Here is a 17,250-nt window from a genome sequence, read left to right as displayed (position 1 = left end):
TCTGTAGGTGGTCACCCCTTCCTCCAGCTCAGAGATGTTTGGTCGGTGGGTGGGCTGCCCCGGGCGTTAGGGATTCTGGGCCAACAGTCAGGGGAGGGTCAGAGCCCAGAGGAATGAGTCTCCCAGTGGCCCTGAAGTTCCCATTAAAGTGTTTTTTCCTCTTTTTTAAAGAAAAAAATATTCCCAAACTGGAAAACAAAGGAAATCCACTTCCCCCAAATCACACGAAACTCACATTAGGGGCCTGGCGGGAATCCATGGAAACCAGGAAACCCGCTGTTAACCCTGTGTGGTGCTAAGGGGTGGGGTGGGACCTGGGCTGCTCCAAGCCCGGGACCACTGTCGCAGGCCCTCCCCGACGCTTCTCCCAGGGAGCTGGTCTCGGTGGCACTGCCCAGAGCGGAGGTAGGGTGGAGCTGATGCTGGAAGCTCTGGCCTTCGAAGCACCAGCTCCCCCTTCCACTCATGGCCCAACCTTGGGAGGCAAGAGAGGAGGGGTTCATGCACTCCAGGGAGGCCCCAGGGGATCCAGGGGCTGGGCCAAGTGGGAGAACCTGCCAGGCAGCTGCCCACACCGTGCCACACTGTGGAATCAGGGCCGGGCCCACTCACAGGCTTTGGGAATACACAGGCCAGGCGCTGTGGGTACTGCAGTGCTCCGGCAGAGGGGGAAGGAAAGGACTGACGTTTCAGCCGCCACCTTCCCTCATGCCAGCCTTGTACGCGGGGTGGGTGTGAGAGCAGACGGACAGCGCCCTCGGGGTTCCTGCAACCCACTCTCACATCCGTGAGGCTGGGACTCCAGGCCTGGGAGCTTGTGTGCCGAGTTTGGTGGCGGTGTGTCTGTGTTTGCACGCACGTGGGCTAATTTTTCTAAAAAGGCTGAAAATATTTACAGGTTTGAAGTTGAAACGCAAACAGGAAAAGCCCTTTAAAAAGTGAGTGTGGTGGATATTCAAAACAGGAATCACCATGGAAACACCACAATATTTGCTTAAATTGACACAAAGGTTGCCGGTAGCAGGGCACCAACTTTCTTTGGCCACGTTTTTTTGGCTCGACACCTATCACAATGGAATCTCCCTCTCTTTTCTTTTTTATGAGATGTAAGGGCACAGCACCAGAGTGGGGAGGGGGAAGGAAAGAGAAGTAACCAAAATCACCGTCCTGGTAGCTGCAGGGACACCTGTTGATTCCATTTTTAGAGACTTCCCACAAGGCCATCAGGGGGTCATGGGAGCAGCTGGGAGCTGGTGGAGGGAAAGTCTGGAGGGAGCGGGAGGTTGGGGAGGCCAAGGGTTACTCTGGTTGCGTGGGTCTGATCTGGTTTCCAGTGTCAGCTTGATTCATTGCCAGGCTGACCTTTCACCTCAGGTGCCAAATCTAGGGTGTGATCACTCTGTTGTTACCTGGGGTGGCACCTGATTGGCCTATTTTTGTTCCTACCTGTTTGATTCTTTTATTAGGTGCGACGACTGCATAGCAGTTGGCTAATAATTGTGCAAAGGGTGCATTTGTTGTAGGGTCAGGCATGGCACGTACCACGGCAATGCCATCTGCAGATTGGTAGGCAAGGTCCAAGAATCTCTTACCTCGCTGGCCTGTTGCCGGGCAAGGTGTCCGAACCTTACCCTCCATTGTCCTTCTCTCTGAGTAGCTGTGTGGGTCTCAGTTGTAGCCTAATAATCTGTTTTCCTTTCTCCTTTTGTTAGGTAAACAGACCTCGCTGAGTGAAGGCAAAGACCCTCTCCAGCCCACCTGCCTTTCCCGCTGTTACGGCGTCGACCCGTCCTGTAGAAGGGAGTCCTGCAGCTCTTGTGGCGTGTGTTGGAATGGACTTCGGACCCCGGCTTCTTGGGATGCAAAGGTAGCTGCTCCCCACTCCCAAGATGCCACTGGGAAACGTGGGCGGGAGCTGTGACTGACCAGGTCAGGGCTTCCTTCTTAGGGGAGGGACTGCGTAGGCCTTTCTCAGCGGTGGTAGCTTAGCCACCCCAAGTGAAAGTGAGAATTTGCAAGTTCGAGAAAAGAGCCGGGGCCTAGGAACAGGATATCTGCATTTGGGCCCTGGCTCTGTGGTCGATTCACTGCTTCTTCCCCTCTGGACCTCTGTTTTCCCACCTGTAAAAGAAAGAGGTTGGAATAACTGTCCCTGAAGAATCCTCCCAGCGTTACCATTGTATGACATTGAACGGGGCCAGCAGTGTGCAGGTTCTCCGGGTGAGGCCTGTGCCCTGGCAGACACTGCTCCTGGAGCTGCGTGTCAGGTCATTTCTGCACACCACCTCTGGGAACGGTAAGTCCAGCCTGTCTGTGTGTGCAGCGACTCCTGCTCTGCTGTGAGCTCATGCATGACTTGCTGGGGCTCTCCTGGGCCCGCCAGCCCAGGCAGGACCCTCCTTAGAGAAGAGGCCACAGGCATCTTTTGGCCCCGGCTCAGAAGCAGCCCTTGCTTAAGGCAGGTGCTTACACCTGGGGTGGGCAGCCTGTAGGGCCGGCGCTGGCAGATATTTACTTACAGGTGTCAAGCTTGGCAGTCCTTGGGGTGGAGGCTTGGCACACAGCATGTGACTTACCATGTATTGATCATTAGTCAGTATTCTCTCAAGATCCGGAGGGAACCAGCCCAGAGGGGTTGGGTGTTGGTAAAGTTGACAGCGTCTTAGGGCGGGGGCTGAGGCTGAGGGCCGAGAGCGTGGCTGGGAGGGCAGGGCTGGGGGCTGCTTCTCTTGCGTGTGCCAGGCTGGAGTCTGCGGCCCCGGCTCACCCACCTGTGCTCTCCCTCCCGTGCTCTCCCTCCATGGGCGCCAAGGGCAGACGTGTCCTGCCCCTCCCTCCAGTGGCCAAGTGCTGCAACTCTGGACTTTGAACTCGCAGGGAGGAAGCACTTGCAGAGATGTGTGCCTTGCTGCCCACTGGGGTGTGAGTGGTCCCCAGAGCTGCAGGCCTGGTCGTTTGGGGCCATGCCACCTCGGGAACTAGCAGAAGCCCTGGGTAAGGCCTAGAGATTTGCAAATCAGATGTAAATGTGGCGTTTGGTTGTGGTGGTGGAGCAACCACGTGTCTGAGACTCTTCTTCCTGGTGTCCAGAATGCGATCACCCTCCAGGAACTGGTCCATCCACATTTAAGATGTACGGCTGTTGTCCCCTGATGGCGATGGGGCCGTGTAGGCTGTTGGTTGTGCAGCCCTCTGGCCGGGTCAGCACCGGCACCTGTACTTCTCTGCTCCTTCCCGGGCTCTTCTTGCTCCACCCTACTTCCCTGATGATCATGGGTCTTGGGATGGCAAGCCCACGCGTCTTTGAGCCTCTGGATGATCTCCCCAGCTCCCTGTACCCCGTGCGTGAGCAGGTTGCCAGAGTGCCTGTGGAGCCCCTTTCCAGGGGGCAGTGTTGGCCGGTTCTGTCCTCAGTGGCAGGCTTTTTGTTTTCTTCATTCCCTCGGCAAAACACGCCCATTAGTTTTTCCCTTTCTGAAGTTTCCACTCATGGTTGACTCCCAGGGGCCGTGCCAGCTGGGATTTACACCCGGCATGGGGTATGGGCTCCCTGAGTCCTCTGGGACTCCTGCATCCTGACACCGGCCGTCTTGGGCTTGATAATGAAGCTTGGGAACTCAGAGGGCTCCAAGTGGGAATGTCATGGCCGAGCCCCTTCTCACTCACCCGGCCCTTTGGTCACAGGCTAGGATCCTGTGTGGCAGGGGTGACCCGTGGTCTCAGAGGTGGCCTGCCTTACCACACCAGAGTGTGGGCTTGGGGTAAGTCTGTGCTCAGGCCTGGTCTGCAGGCCTGATCCTGTCTGACTCAGATTCTCCCCACTTCTGGCTATGCCACAGAAGATCTGGTTCTGTTTATTCAATAGTTATGGAGGGCCTGGTGTCTTCCGATCACTAGGGATAGAGTGATAAGACGACCGGCTCTCATGGAGTTCTGGTTGGGTAAGCAGACAAAAACCAACCCACAGAAAACAACAAGGAAATCATTAGTGTGGAATGGAAATGGATGCGGTGGTGGGAAGTGACTGGGCAGTCAGAGGAGGCTCCTTTGAGGAGGCGACAGTTAGCTGAGATGGAAGGATAGGAAGTGGATAGCCATCCGAAGAGCGGTGGAATATTTCAGCAGGGGAGAACTAGTCTGGAGGAGCTGAGGCTGAGAGCTCAGGGAGCTCAGGGGACAGAGAGAGGCCCCAGTGCTGGGAGGTGGATGGGGTGGGGCTGGGGTATGTAGGACATGATGTGCCAGGGGAAGTTGGGACTTTATTCTTTGGGTGACAGGCAGCTGCTGGAGGGTTTCAAGCAGGGAGGTGAAGTGATCTGATTTTGTTTTAAAAAGATGGCTGGGGCTGCCGTGGTGAGAACGGACTGGCGGCGGCACGGGCAGAAATGAGGAGGCAGCCGCCTGAGTGGGAGTCTGAATTCAGCCACTGGGTTAAATTCTGCGATGGGGCTTTTGGTGATTTTCGGAACCAAGAGCCCTGGGAATGTCCCACAGACAGGTTTTTGTTGTTGTTGTTCCTTTCCTCCATTTGACATCAGTAAAAGTGGCTGAGACAGAAGGGGGAAATGGGGAGAAGGGGGCAGGGTCCATGTGTGTTTAAAGGGAAAGTAAAGTGGTCTTGCTGATGGATTGAATGGGGGAAGAAGAGACAAGACCCCAGGGTGACTCTTGCCTTCCAGGCCCCCGATGCCTGGCCCTGCGTCTCCTCTCTCTCACCTGACAGTGCCAAGGGGAGAAGCACCACCCCGGGCGCTGTGCTGGTTGCTAAGAAAGCTTGCTGGAGGGCATTAGGCGCCCCTGGGTCAGCACCATGTGGAGGGAAGGCCCAAGGCCTGCTTGCACCTAGCACCGATTTCAGCAGGGACTTTCCAGCTCACTGTCCTTCTGGCCCTAAGATGCTGCACTGAAGACTGTTTCGTGCCTTTGCTCCACGGGTTCTGTGCTGGGTCTGAGGTTGGGCCTAGAAGCTCGTGTAGTTCCTCTCACTGTGGCTTTAAATATGATCTCTGTGCCTGGATGCACAGAACCTCAGCTGATCAGCTTTAAGAGCTGAAAAATGGGTTTGTCTAAGACCCCCTCACTTCCAGACGGCCAGCATAGTCTCCAGCCCCAGCTCATGGGCAGGGGTCCTGGCCGTCTCTCCACATGGAAAGTCTTGCCACAGTTCACAGTGTGAATTGCCGTAGGTACCTCATCAGACTTGACCTAGGCCACTGTCCCTTTTTCCAGGGTCCCTGAGCTGAGGCTCCACTCTCCTGGGTCCTGGTATCATCTGCTTGGGCCAGGACAAGGCAGGCAGTCCCAGCAGCGATGCTGTAACAGCCAAGCCATCCCCGACCCCCCTGGGTGGGTGCTGCATAGCCCAGACAGCAACCAGAGCCTGGCTGGAGTGAGTGTGAAGCTGTCCCGGCCGGCTGTGGAGTCCCCAGTGAGGACTTGCCCATGCTGGCAACATATTCACAGCGATATGGGCCAGCTCAGCCCTCCAGGAAAGCTCTGGAGGCCTGACCTCCGGGGGGAGTGACAGGAGGGAGCAGAAGGGCAGGCTGGCGATGACGTCGTGCGGGGGGTGATGGGGATGTCCCAGACGCGCAGCTGGTGCCTCTGGCTCTAAGGGGGTGTCAACCAGTCTTCCTGGGTGTGTCTGCCGGCATCAAAACACTGGGCTGAGCCGTGGGGGAGGGTGCGTCTGGGTGGGCAGGCGTGTGTGTCCGCGCATGCATGGGAGGCTCTTCTGCTTTCTGCCTCCATGGCCTGCACTAGATCCATGGCCTTCACTCCTAACTGGACTGGACAGTTCTAACTCCGTCCTCCAGGGCTTTGATCTGGTGTGGGGCCGGCCGCTCCAGAGCCTGCAGCTGGGGTGGAGGCGTGGAGGGGCGGCATCTGGAGAGGGAGGTCCTGGCTGAGGGGAGCGGGGGCCCCTGTCCTCCACCCCCCCGCCAGGTGACACCCTGGATCAGTGGACTCCAAGGTCGTAGCCACTTTGTACTGGGCAGAGACGTGATGGGGAGATGGTGTGGGAAGAGTTACTGATCCTTCTGGCTTGTAATCTGTGTGAGGATTCTGCCTGGTGTTGCCGACATCCCTGCCTTGGGCCTCCTTCCCCAGGTCTCCTTTGTGCCTCCCGCCTTCCTAGCAGCGTTGGAAGCCTCTGGGTTCCACCAGGCACAGACCCAAGGGGTGAGGGATTGGGCAAGGCTGGCAGCGCCTGCCCGCCTGGAGCTACCCAGGGTGATGCTCTCGCTCCAAAGGGGACAGCGGCCCATGGCTTTGGGAGGGTTAACATCTCGTGGACGAGGGGAGAAGCACTCTGCCCTGCCTCCGTCCTGTGACCTTGGAGCCTCCACAGGAAGAACACGCTGGCGTTGGAGAAGCGACGGCAGGTTTTGCACACGAGGGGAGTCCCAGTGGCTGGGAACGCGTCGTCTTCTCTTGCGGATCTTCAGGTTCCCCGTTCTGTCTTCTCCCAGTTTTCCTGACCTCTCTGTTTCTAGAATCCACCCAGGTATAGTCCTGGTCCGGGAGAAAGTCCTTCAGCCCAGAGGATACCACGCTGAGGCATGAGGCCGCCCCCCTGGGCCTCCCCACACCGTCAGCTGCTGGTTCTCTGTTAAATCAGCCTTGGGGATGGTCCCCACCTTCCGCTCACCACCCAGTTTAGTCTGGTTTCTTGGCGCTTCAGGAGTAGGAGCCTTTTCTGACCCTGAGCCGCCTTCTGGTAGCCTGCGCTTGGGACCCCTGCGGCCCTGGGCGGTTGAGGGGAGGGAGGGTGTAATTAATCACTAGTTTCTTCTCCAGAAATGCTAATCGGGAAAAGCAATTAAAAGTAACTTTTTCCCCTTAGTAATCTGTGTTGAGAGCTGGTAATGAAGTTTAGGGCCGTTGTGACTCAAATATTTCAGCTTCACCGACTCAAGTCAAAACAATCCGAGCCCAGGAGTTTGCCAGCAGCAGAGCTGGGGCCGGGCAGCAGCTGGGAGCCCTGGTGTTCCCCCTCGTCACCGTCGTCCCACCCCGTGCTGTTTCCCGGGCAGAGAGAGTAGCAGTCCCAGCTGGTAGGGCAGGGTTGGGGTGGCGAGGAGATGGGTCCCCTAGGACATCCCTGGGAGGCCCAGAGCGTGGAAATGCATCTAGGGGATGCTAGGACCAGGATACAAGTAACACTTGGTGTGCTGCAGAGCCAGGGAAGGGTGGGCTCGAATAGCATTGTGGGGGAAAAGTGGGTGTCTGGGGAGCCCACTGAGGTCGGCCAGGGCTCAGCCACATGGGACTCAGAGCCAGAAGAGGTGGTGGTCCAGATCCTGACCTCTAACCTCCAGGCGTTCATTTTTCGTTTTCGTCCGTCAAGCATTACTGATGCTTGATGACACTACAAACCGGGTTGGAACTGCAGCAGTGAACCAACAAGGCAAGAATTCCTGTCCTTGTGGCATTAGCATTTTCGTGGAGGGAGGCAAATGATAAATGAGTTAAAGCAATAAAGTAGATGTTGGATGGGATGTGTGTCGGGGAGAAAATTGAAGCACGATTGGGGGATAGAATAGAATAGGGAGTGTGCGTGGCGGTGGATGGCTCGTCAGCTTAGGTGTGGCGTCTAGGGAGGGCGTCCCTGGGATGGTGACATTTGGGTAAGGACAGAAGGAAGTGAGGGAGCGAGCCACCCTAATTAATATCTGGGAGAAGAGGGTTCCTGTTGGGGAACAGCAAGTGTGAGCTCCCAGAGGCGAGAGCACCCCTGGCACGTTGGAGGACAGCAGGGAGGCTGGTGTGGCTGGAGTTGGGGAGATGTCGTGTGAGGTTAAGGGGGTCGGGCAGGGTGGCCCCCAGATCCTGCAGGCCTTGGAGCCATCGTGAGAACTCAGGCTTTTGCCCTGAGTGGAATGAGAAGCTTTTTGAAGAATTCTGAGTGACGTGATCTGCTTGGGCACAAGCTCTTTATTAAAAAGCAAGACCCACTGTGGCTGGCTGCTGCTCCCATGGGCCGCCTGCGCCCCCGTCCAGGTGCGTCTGCACGAACCCCCGAGCCCCCTCCGAGGTGCTCTCCTGAGCGGACGTGAGGAGCGCAGAGGGGCTGTCAGCAATCGCCCTGCCCCAGCCCTGCCGGCCGCCACAGCCCCACCTCGGGGAGCAGTTCAGAAACGGGGTCTTGTCGCTTTAAGCCGCCCCCGGCCCGGCTTCCCTGGCCTGCTTTATCTGAAGTCCAAGCGTGTGTTGTTCCAGGACCGATCTGCTTTAGCTAATTAATAATCTGACAGGAGCCACCCAGGGGATTAGCCGCTGAGCCGAGCTCCACCAAGCCCCAGCAAACGAGTCCGGTACTCCTTGGGGACATGGAGGTGACTTTGGGGGGTGCGGGGAGAGGGGACCCCCACAGGTGAGCCATGGTGTTGGGCAGTGCAGTAGTGGCCAGTGAGGGGAGAGGGCGGGTGGGGGACAGTTCTGCACAGGGCCCCTTGAAAGGAGACTGCTGTCTCGAGACGGGGGGGGGGGGGGCGGTCTCTGCCCCCTCGCTTCCAGTCCTGCTTGCCCACCAGAAACCGACCCCACCGGCCAGGTGCCATCTGCTGAGGAGTGGGAGAGCATTGCCCGATTTAGCGAATAAAAATACAGGATGCCCGGGGAGATCTGAGTTTCAGACAAACAGCAAATCATTTTCAGTGTAAGTATGTTCCATTTTCAGTGTAAGTATGTTCCATGTTCCATGTTTTGGACATACTTACACTAAAAAAAGTATTCGCCGTTTATCTGGAATTCAGAGTTTGCCAGTGGTCCTGCGTTTTCTCAGGCACCTCTGAGCACCTAGGGCCAGAGGCTGTGGGACTCCCTCCCTGGAACAGCCTGGAGCTCCCTCTGGAAGAGACAGAGCCCTTGGGGGGCTGTTTGGGGGCTTGGCAAGCAGGGTGGGGCTGTGGCACAACGACCCCCTCACCACGGTACGGGGAGAGGAGGCTGGAGCGAAGGTCAGCCACCTGCCAAAGTCTCCAACCTCTGTTTGGGCCCAGGTGGCCCTTGCCTGAGTGGAGTCCAAGTTCCCTCCAAAGGCACTGTGGTCCCCGGGCTGGGGAGCAAGTCCCAGAACCACTTCCGCCCGGTGAGGCTGGTGTCTGGGATCAGTCCGTGGCGTCTCCTGAGGTCGAGGCCTGAAGTCCGTGGGGTCATCTGGGTTAGGTGGTCATCCGCTAACGGCATCTGCTCTGAGCCCAGGGAGAGGACGGAGGGATGGCTCCCTGTGTGGGAGGGGCCAGGCCAGTTCAGGCACGAGGTCAGGGACAACAGCCTGCTCTGCAGGGCCACCTCCACGTTGTGAGGCCTCGCGGCACTGACCAGAAATACCCGTCTGCCCACGTCTCTGAGCTACCTTCAAGGCTGCCAAGCAGCCCCTTGCCAGCTTCTTAGGGAGGGTGTGCTATCCACTGGAACTAGGCTGCCTGGGATGTCATTCCAGGGGTGGGGAGGGGTCCTTATTGGAAAATGTGATGGCATCCTTACTGCTCCCTCTCATGACCTCTCTCACCCGGGCTCCATTCCCACGGGTCAGAGAAGTCAGGGCAGCGAGAGGGGACTGCTGCCAGCTGGTGGTAGTCCAGCCTCCTGCAGCCAAGGGGCCTGATGCCCAGGTGGGCACTGCCCCTGAGGTGCGAGCTCTGGCTCCCGCTGTGTTCTCTGGGAGTTAACAGCATCCTGTGTAGGGAGTTCTTTTCTCCCCCAGCCCCGGGCTGCCCTCCTCCCAGCCTTTCCCGGCACAGCCAGCTGGGGAGTCTTGTGGTGGGAGCAGAAGGGGGCTAGGGGTGCCGAGCCAGGGGGAACCTCTTCCTCTTCCCGAGCTCTCAGCCTCTTCCCCAGCGTGCCCCGCGGTTTGGCCCTGTTTCGCAAGCCGTCTGCTGCCCATGCTGCCTCTGACCGACATCGTTAGCATGGGTATTTATATTTCATTAACGACATTAAGCCCAAATGGCATTAAAAGCAAAGCTGGTGATAAATTGCTTATTAATAAACAGGGAGTGCTCCGTGCTGCCTGGCCTCTCCCAGCCCTGCATTAACCCTTGCTGCCCCAGATAAAGATGCTTCACCCCAAAGATCATCCCCATGAAGATGGGCCCGGAAGAGCCGGTCACCTGTCTGCGTTCTCCTGACAGCTCTGAGGTCAGTGCCTCTTGGATCCTGGGCGGGCCAGTCCTGGGTCACTCGGGCTCACGAAACCTGGCCAGACCCCTCACAGCTTCTGATCAAATCATCATTACCCTGTCCTCACTAGTTTCGATTCTGGGCATAAAAAATTCAGGGAATGTGGCTTTCTGGGCTGTAAGCTCAGATCTTCCCCATTACTTTGTAGCGCTGTCTGAAAGGAAGCTTATAGAATATTTCGAATCAAAAAGAGTGATGCTTATGAAAATAACAACAACAGTCATGACCTCAGTGAACGTGTCCTGAGCGTAACTGCGAGCAGGCCTTCTGCCCATCACACCACACGCACCAGCTCCCGGCCACCCCGAGGGTCGTCCAGCTCAGGCTCATTTTTTACGTGGGAAAACCGACGCCCAGAAAAGTGAAGCAGGGTCACCAGCTAGAGCCCACGTCACACAACTGCTGGCACCGGGGCACAGGCTGCCGAGCGATGCTGGGCTCCAGTCACTGTGCAGTCTTCCCCGAAGCAGGACCTGTTGCAGAGGGCCATCCCGCCTCCTGGGCCTCGGACCTTCCAGGGCTTCCCAGCTGCGGCTCCAGCGTTGCTTGACTCCAACTCCTTGCCCTTGGGACCCCACTGCTCTGTTACTCTGCACCCCTGCCTGGGCCTAGTGTTCCTGCACAGGCTGGCCGTCTAGAGGGCACAGCCATGCACCTTGCAGGCCACCACCCCTCCTAGGACCTAGAGGTGCCAACAGAAAGCCAGTGGTGTGTCCGTGGTGCTGTAGAGGCCCCAGTAGGCTTCTGCTTCTGGTTGGAGCAGCTTCTATGTGATGCCCTCCTGCGGGGAGGGGGTACCGGCCAGGCCTTATTTGTTTGGGGTTTTAAGTTGGAGTCTCTTGGATGTAGAGCCGTCTCTTAACATTTCCAAGAAATAGGGGCAGACTCAGCCCTGGGTCCCACCCGCACCGATCCCACCTCAGCTCCCTAACTGAACTGACTGAAGGCAGGAGGAGAAACTGGAACCTGTCTGAACTTCGGCCCCACCTAGAACTCTCAGTCCTGCGAGCCTGAACCAGGGTTCTCACGTCCTCCCTGCCCATCTGGGGCTGTCTGGGCCCAGGCCTGGCAGAAGGGGAGAAGGGGCTCTCTCGGGGTTTTGCAGCATAGAAGGGAAAGATGGAGGGGAGCCTGAGGGGAAGATGCCGTGTGGTTCCAAGGGGAGGATGGCGGTAGAGGGCGCGTCGCTGGGACCATCTGGTTGTGTCTGGTGAGCACCTGGGGAGGATGGAGAGCTAATTAATTATCAGGACTCCTGCAGCCTCTGCCGGGGCCTGGACTGCTGCTCTCCACACATTCCCAAGCTGGGAAGGAAGTTGGTGAGCAGAAGCCACAGGGCTTCTCATCCAAGAGGAATTCCACTTATCCCAATGGCTGGAAGTCTGACCACCCGCCGCAGAGCAAAGCAAGCAGGAGGGGAGCGGGCAGGGAGGCCCTTCCTGACTGACACGATAACTGGGACTGCCTCGGAAGGTCGGGTTCACTCCTGCTTCTCCTCCTGGGAAGACCTTCCAGCTTGCTGTGGCCGTGCAGGCCTCGGACATCACAGCAGGGCATGGCAGGTGGCTGGGAATGGGGTCATGCTTGTCACCTACATTACACTTGGCGTACATTAAACCAGCGCCCAGAGAACCCAGTACAGAGCAACAGGGGAAAAGAGGTCAGCCAGGCCTGCCCCTGCCTAGATCTAGTGGTCAGACAGGAGAACTAGTTGGGAGAAATGTGTGATGGAGAGAGACAGACTTTGGAACCAGGCCGACCTGAGTTGCAGTCAGGCCCACCGTTCTGTAGATGTGTGGCCGTCACTTCACCACGCTTAGCCTCAGCGTCCTCCCCTGTAAAATGGGCACGGTAGTACCTTCTTTGCAGGAATGTCATCTCTAGAGTGCCTGTGACAGGGCCTGGGACCCTTAGATGCTGAATGAGGGATAGCTGCCCCCCTGTTGCTGTTAGACCTACTCCTAATCTGTTGTGTTAAAGTTCTGTTTGAGAAAGGGGAGAGGAAATGGCTAAAGAGTACAGTGTATCATACAGCAGGGCATGGCCTGCCACTCTGACTGGGAGGCCAGTCCACTCAATGGGGATTCTGGAGTCTGTCCTCCTGTGCTCAGCTTAGAAGGGGCAGGAACAGAGGAGAGCCTGTGAAAGGGGAGCACAGTGTACCCCACTCTCAGCGAGTGCCCGTTCTAAAGGGGAGCCACGTGTGGGTGTGACACTGGTTCCAGGCAGCTGTGGGGAGCAGGACAGGGGCCTTCAGCGTGGTTGCCCCTGCTGCCTCTGATGCCAGCTGTGGTGAAGCAGGGTCTCCCTCTCCCCCACTTGATTGTGCCCACTTGTAGTGCACTGGGCTTTGGTCGTGAGCCCACTTCACCATCCTGCCACCGTGAGAAGGCAAGGATCGGGACGCCAGCATCTGCTCCCTCCTTCACGTGGGCTGGGGTGTGTTCTCCTGGGCTCCTTCGCAGACTCTGGGTGGAATGCCTCCCTTCTGACACTGGGGCCTGGCCTTTGTTATGACATTAGTGGAGGCCACTGCTTCCGCCACATCTGGCACATGCTGGTCTTGGCACTTAGCAAGTTCCTCCCACATGTGGGATTTGATTGGCCCACTGGGTTCTGTCTGTATGAGAGGCAAGAGCATGGACACACACCCTGTGCAGGCCGCGACCTTCCCAAGCACAGCGGATCCTTTTCTTCCCAGCTCCACCCTTAGTCGAAGGTCACCTGTGTTCTTCAAAGGCCAGAGGCCGGACGGGGACTTGGGAGGGGGTCACGGAGTGGCTGGTACCTCCTTGCTTTCCTTGCCTTGGTGGAATGGCACAGCGGCCGGGGGTTTCGGTCACATGCCACTTGTCACCCAGAGGATTTCTGAGAGCGCACCTCTGGTTAGGAGGGTCCCTGCGGGGAGAAGCCTGCTTCGCCCACAGGATCTCAGAGCCACCCAACTCCACACAGGCCCAGGAGAGGGGCTGGGGAGGGGGTCGCAGCCTGAAGAGAGCTCCAGGGAGTGGGGAAAGTGCTGCTGAGTGGGAGGGTTGGTCCGTGGCCAAGGAGCTGGGCCCTGTGGCTTGATGGGCAGATCTTTGAGTGGGTCAAAGTCCACTCCAGACCCAAAGCTTTCTCCTGTCCTTGCTCCCTTGACTGCAGGGCTGGTAGAAACAGCTCACCTTCCCCTTGGCCCATGGCGCTCTGACCCCAGGCCAGCCTCCGTGGGCTGGAGCATAGGGAGGCCCTGGGAGAAGGACCCCAGACCTGGGCTGGCCCTTGCTCGGGGTGTACAGTGCCCTCTTGGCTCTGTGCCAGCCCCCACAGTGGGCAGTGCCCGCCTAGCACGCTGATGCCCGTCACAGGCAATGGTAGCCTTCATCTGAAGCCACTGGACTTGAGGGGAGGGAGGAGACCACATGCTTATGCCTTCCTCGGGGAGCTTTCGCCTACTTTCATTTTCTTTTCGCCACTATTTTTTCTTGGGGTCTAATTAAAGACTTGGAGCCACTTACAGCCTGCGGTTGGCTTTTATTTGGGTCCTTGGCAATTACCTCCTGCCCTAAAATAAGTTTCGATGGAGCAGGGGTAGGAGTTATCTTTTTAGCCAAGTTCTCAGCTTTAATTTTGCCGTGTGTATGTGTGTATGCGCATGTGTGTGTGACGGAGTGTAAAGAGGCCTTTCCTCCGTCCCCTTTTCCAAATCCTGCCTCCTACCCCTCCTTCTCACTGTCCCCATCTCAAGTGTCCTGCGGCCAAGGCTGAGCCTGGACAGCAGGAACAGTATGTCCTCAGCATCGCCCTGCCTGGAGGCAGCACTGTGACAACAGGCAGGTCAGCTGCTGACTCTGTCCCAGTTTCTTCACCTGTGAACGGGGACAGCCGGGCTGGGCCCGCCAGAGGCTCCCCTGCTGTGCTGCTCTGGAAGGAGACCTCTTGCCACAGTGGAGTAGGTCATCCCTGGGGTGTGGGAAGCAACCACCAACGCCAACAGGCCGTGCTTTCCCCTGCCGGTCAGCACGCCGTGTATTTGGATAGCAGCGTGTAATCATGTTCCCCAAGCTCTCTCCCCGCTTTACCCTCCTTGTCCTCCCGGCCACCCTGAGAGCAGCGTGATCACCCCCACTTTATAGACGAGGCTCCCTGCAACCAGAGATAATTAGTGGCTTTTCTGATGTCACTTGGCTTATAGGGGATAGAGCCTTGGGATTCAAACCCAGGTCCTCTGATCTTCCAAAACCCACCAGCTGCATAACCAGCTGCATAATCTGCGGGACGCAGTGCAAAATAAAAATGCAGGGCCCCTCTTTCTAAAATTAAGAATTTTACGATGGCAGCTGTAGGACATTGAACCAAGCACGTGCCCTTCTGAGCGTGGGGCCCTGTGTGACTGCCTGGATTGCCCACCCAGCAAGCTGGCCCTGCCCGCACCCCCTTGAATCCCCTTCACCTGTTTGCCTCTGTTCCCACCTGCCTGGTGAGGGGGCAGGGAAGTTACATAGGGGCCACCTGTGTTCTGTTTCCCTGGCCTCTGTGGCTTTTCCCTGCAGATGCAGTGCTCAGGTCCTCCCCGGTCTGGGCCTGTTGAGGAAGCACTGTACCTGAGCATGATACAGGCTTTCTGGGCTTCCCTGAGCCTCTTAGGGTCCTCTAGGCCTATTTAAGGCCGCCTGAGACTTGAGGTCAGTCAGAGGTGAGGAAATCAAAAAAAAAGGACAAAGAGGATTTGGCAAGAACTCTCCTGGGGTGGAGGGTACAGATTTGGGGGGATCAATCCTTCCAGTCCCACTCAGGAATTCTACAAGGTCTACAAGGTCTCTGTCAAACTTAAGCGTCAGGTGACCTGCCGAAGTATCCACGTCATGCAGGGTTCTAATTGCTGTGTTTGGGGTAGAAGTTCAGGCAGCCATCCTTGGGCTAACCTGGAAACTTCCTAGCTGGCTGCTGGGGACTTGGAGTAGCCTCGGAATCTTGTGGGGTTCACAGAAGTTTCCCAACAATGGGTGGCTTGATGGAGCAAATGGCTGGGCGTGTGTCCATGGGTACACTGGCATATGTCTGCGTTCTGGTGAGGACACAGCTCTCTGTGTGCTGGACAGCTATTTAAATAAGAGCTGTCAGGCTCTTGCCAGCTTCCCTGGAAGGAGCAGCCTTTGCCTGCCCATCTCGGGACCACGGACCTTGTCAGTGCATGCCTGCCCTTCGTCTGTCCTGCTAAGAAGGAGAAGAAGCCTGGGTAGCAAAGTCCTGGAGCTAATAGCACCCGACCCCCGGCTCTCCCTGCTCTTCTGCTTCCTTCTAGATTCTAGACCTTGGGTGAACTTCAGGATGAAATGTGTCCTAAAAGCCACAGCAGCTGTTTTTATAAGGGGGGGATCAACTTTATCTAAAATGGGGGGGACGGGTGGGGGTGGGAATCCCATAGGCAGAAGTTCTGAGGCGCTTTGATCATAGGAGGGAGAGAGTGCCCGAGTTTCCAAGGACTGATTAGATGGCATGCCAAGTGTATTAAATTTTGCAGACATTTTAACAGCAATATGCTAGATAGTTGGGTGTCCCCTGAGGCAGCTGGATTTTTTATATCCTTCACAGAAGGTCGGAACCCTCTTCTGCCTGCCTCCCCCCTCCACCCCATGCTCCGTGCTTCTGTCTCTCTCTCACCCTCCCTTTCTTCGACAATTTTCCTTGCTTCTTGCTCTCTGCTCATAGAGAAACGAAATGACACCTCTGGTCCCTGCCCAACAGAGGGCATTCCGTCCCTCCTGCCCTCCTGTCAGGAGATAGGGGGTCTCCAGGGCAGGGGGTGGGTACGAATGGGGGACCTGATTTCTATTTTTTTCTTCCCTTTCCCCTTCCTTCTTCCCATTTTGGAGACGGTCATAAGACCTCTTCCCTCCCTGCTTATTTTTATAGGAAAAAAAAGGCAGGAAAAGAATCCATCTGGCATATGAATAATTGAAATGGCTCAACTCTGTTCCTGTTGCTGCTGTTTCTTCTCAGCTCCCCCGGCCCCCAGCCCATCCCCCTGAGTGCGGGTCTCTGAGCAGAGGGTGTGCGGGCATTCTTAGAAGGTTCTCGGCAGAGGCCCGGGGCCCTCCTTAATCTCAAACCCTTTCTCCCCGTGAATCTCTAGGTGTGGGTGGGGGGCATTTGGACATGGGGTTGATTTTCCTTCTCGTGCGGACAGCCGGCCCCTGGCTAGAGTCTCTCCAAATACCACTCTAACTAGAATGGTTCCTTCGGCCCTTGGGCCTCAAGGGACAGCTTCCCCTGACCCTGATTTCCCCGAGGGTCCTCCTGGATTGTCCGGTTCCAAGCTCCTTTCCCCCGGTCCCCACCCCTGTGCCCTCGGCTTCAGCAGCCTGGGGGCTCCTGTTTGGGGCACTCAGGCCTCTGCGGGGCTCACTGCACCGCCGTCTTAGCACTGCCTCCAGGGGGCTGCTGCCAGCCCGCACACCGCGGAGCGAGCTCTAGCAGCCTGCTCAGAGGTCTCGAGTCCTCGCCCACCCACTCCCCTTCCTCTCCCGCCCCTCACCCTGCCCAGCCAAGGGCTTTCGCATTCTTCACTCCAACACAGCCTTTGGGTCCGGAGCCGCGAAAGCCAGAGATTTTTAAACTTCTTTCCACCGAGTTGGAAAGTTGGGAGAGTTGGGAGAAAGCACAGTGGTCGTAGGTTGGGGCAAGGGCAGGGGTGGGCAGGTAACGGACTCAGCCTGGCTAGAATCGGCTGCCCATTCCCCTTGCGGAGGCCGGACCAGCTGCACGCCGAGCCGCCATGTCCGGGCCGAGAATCCACTGTCTCTTTAAAACCATTTAGAGGAAGAACTTTAGTGCATTAATTCTAGATGAAGATGGGTCTCCAGATGACAGGCTGATCCACGTTATTCCCCATAAGACAACTTCCCCTCTCTCCCCCTCCCCCTCCCACCTTCCCGCCCCCTCTGCCCAGCGCTTTGCCGTCATCCATGGCTTGTGGACGCTGACCCGGGGAATATGTGCATTACGTTCGAAAAGTCAATACTTCTGTGTGTCTGTTTGGGACCTCATGTTTGTGTCACGTGTGAGGTATTGACGTGC

At 57.2% G+C, this 17,250-nt stretch overlaps 1 protein-coding gene across 3 annotated transcripts in view; it reads left to right on the top strand.

Moving 5' to 3' along the window:
- CASZ1 (castor zinc finger 1) overlaps positions 1-17,250 on the top strand; it is a 148,645-nt gene that overhangs the window by 31,189 nt on the left and 100,206 nt on the right. Inside the window, exons 2-3 of one of the 3 annotated variants that reach the window (XM_067720151.1) lie at positions 1,713-1,867; positions 2,135-2,296. The gene's annotated coding sequence lies outside the window, so the exon portion shown is untranslated. Of the gene's footprint in view, positions 1-1,712; positions 1,868-2,130; positions 2,297-17,250 lie in introns of all 3 variants that reach the window. The other 2 variants (XM_067720140.1, XM_067720130.1) reach the window with 2 other exon arrangements.

This window comes from Pseudorca crassidens, chromosome 2 (assembly GCF_039906515.1).
Source record: "Pseudorca crassidens isolate mPseCra1 chromosome 2, mPseCra1.hap1, whole genome shotgun sequence".
Classification (NCBI taxonomy): Eukaryota; Metazoa; Chordata; class Mammalia; order Artiodactyla; family Delphinidae; genus Pseudorca; species Pseudorca crassidens.
This window is presented reverse-complemented; position numbering and strand designations above follow the sequence as displayed.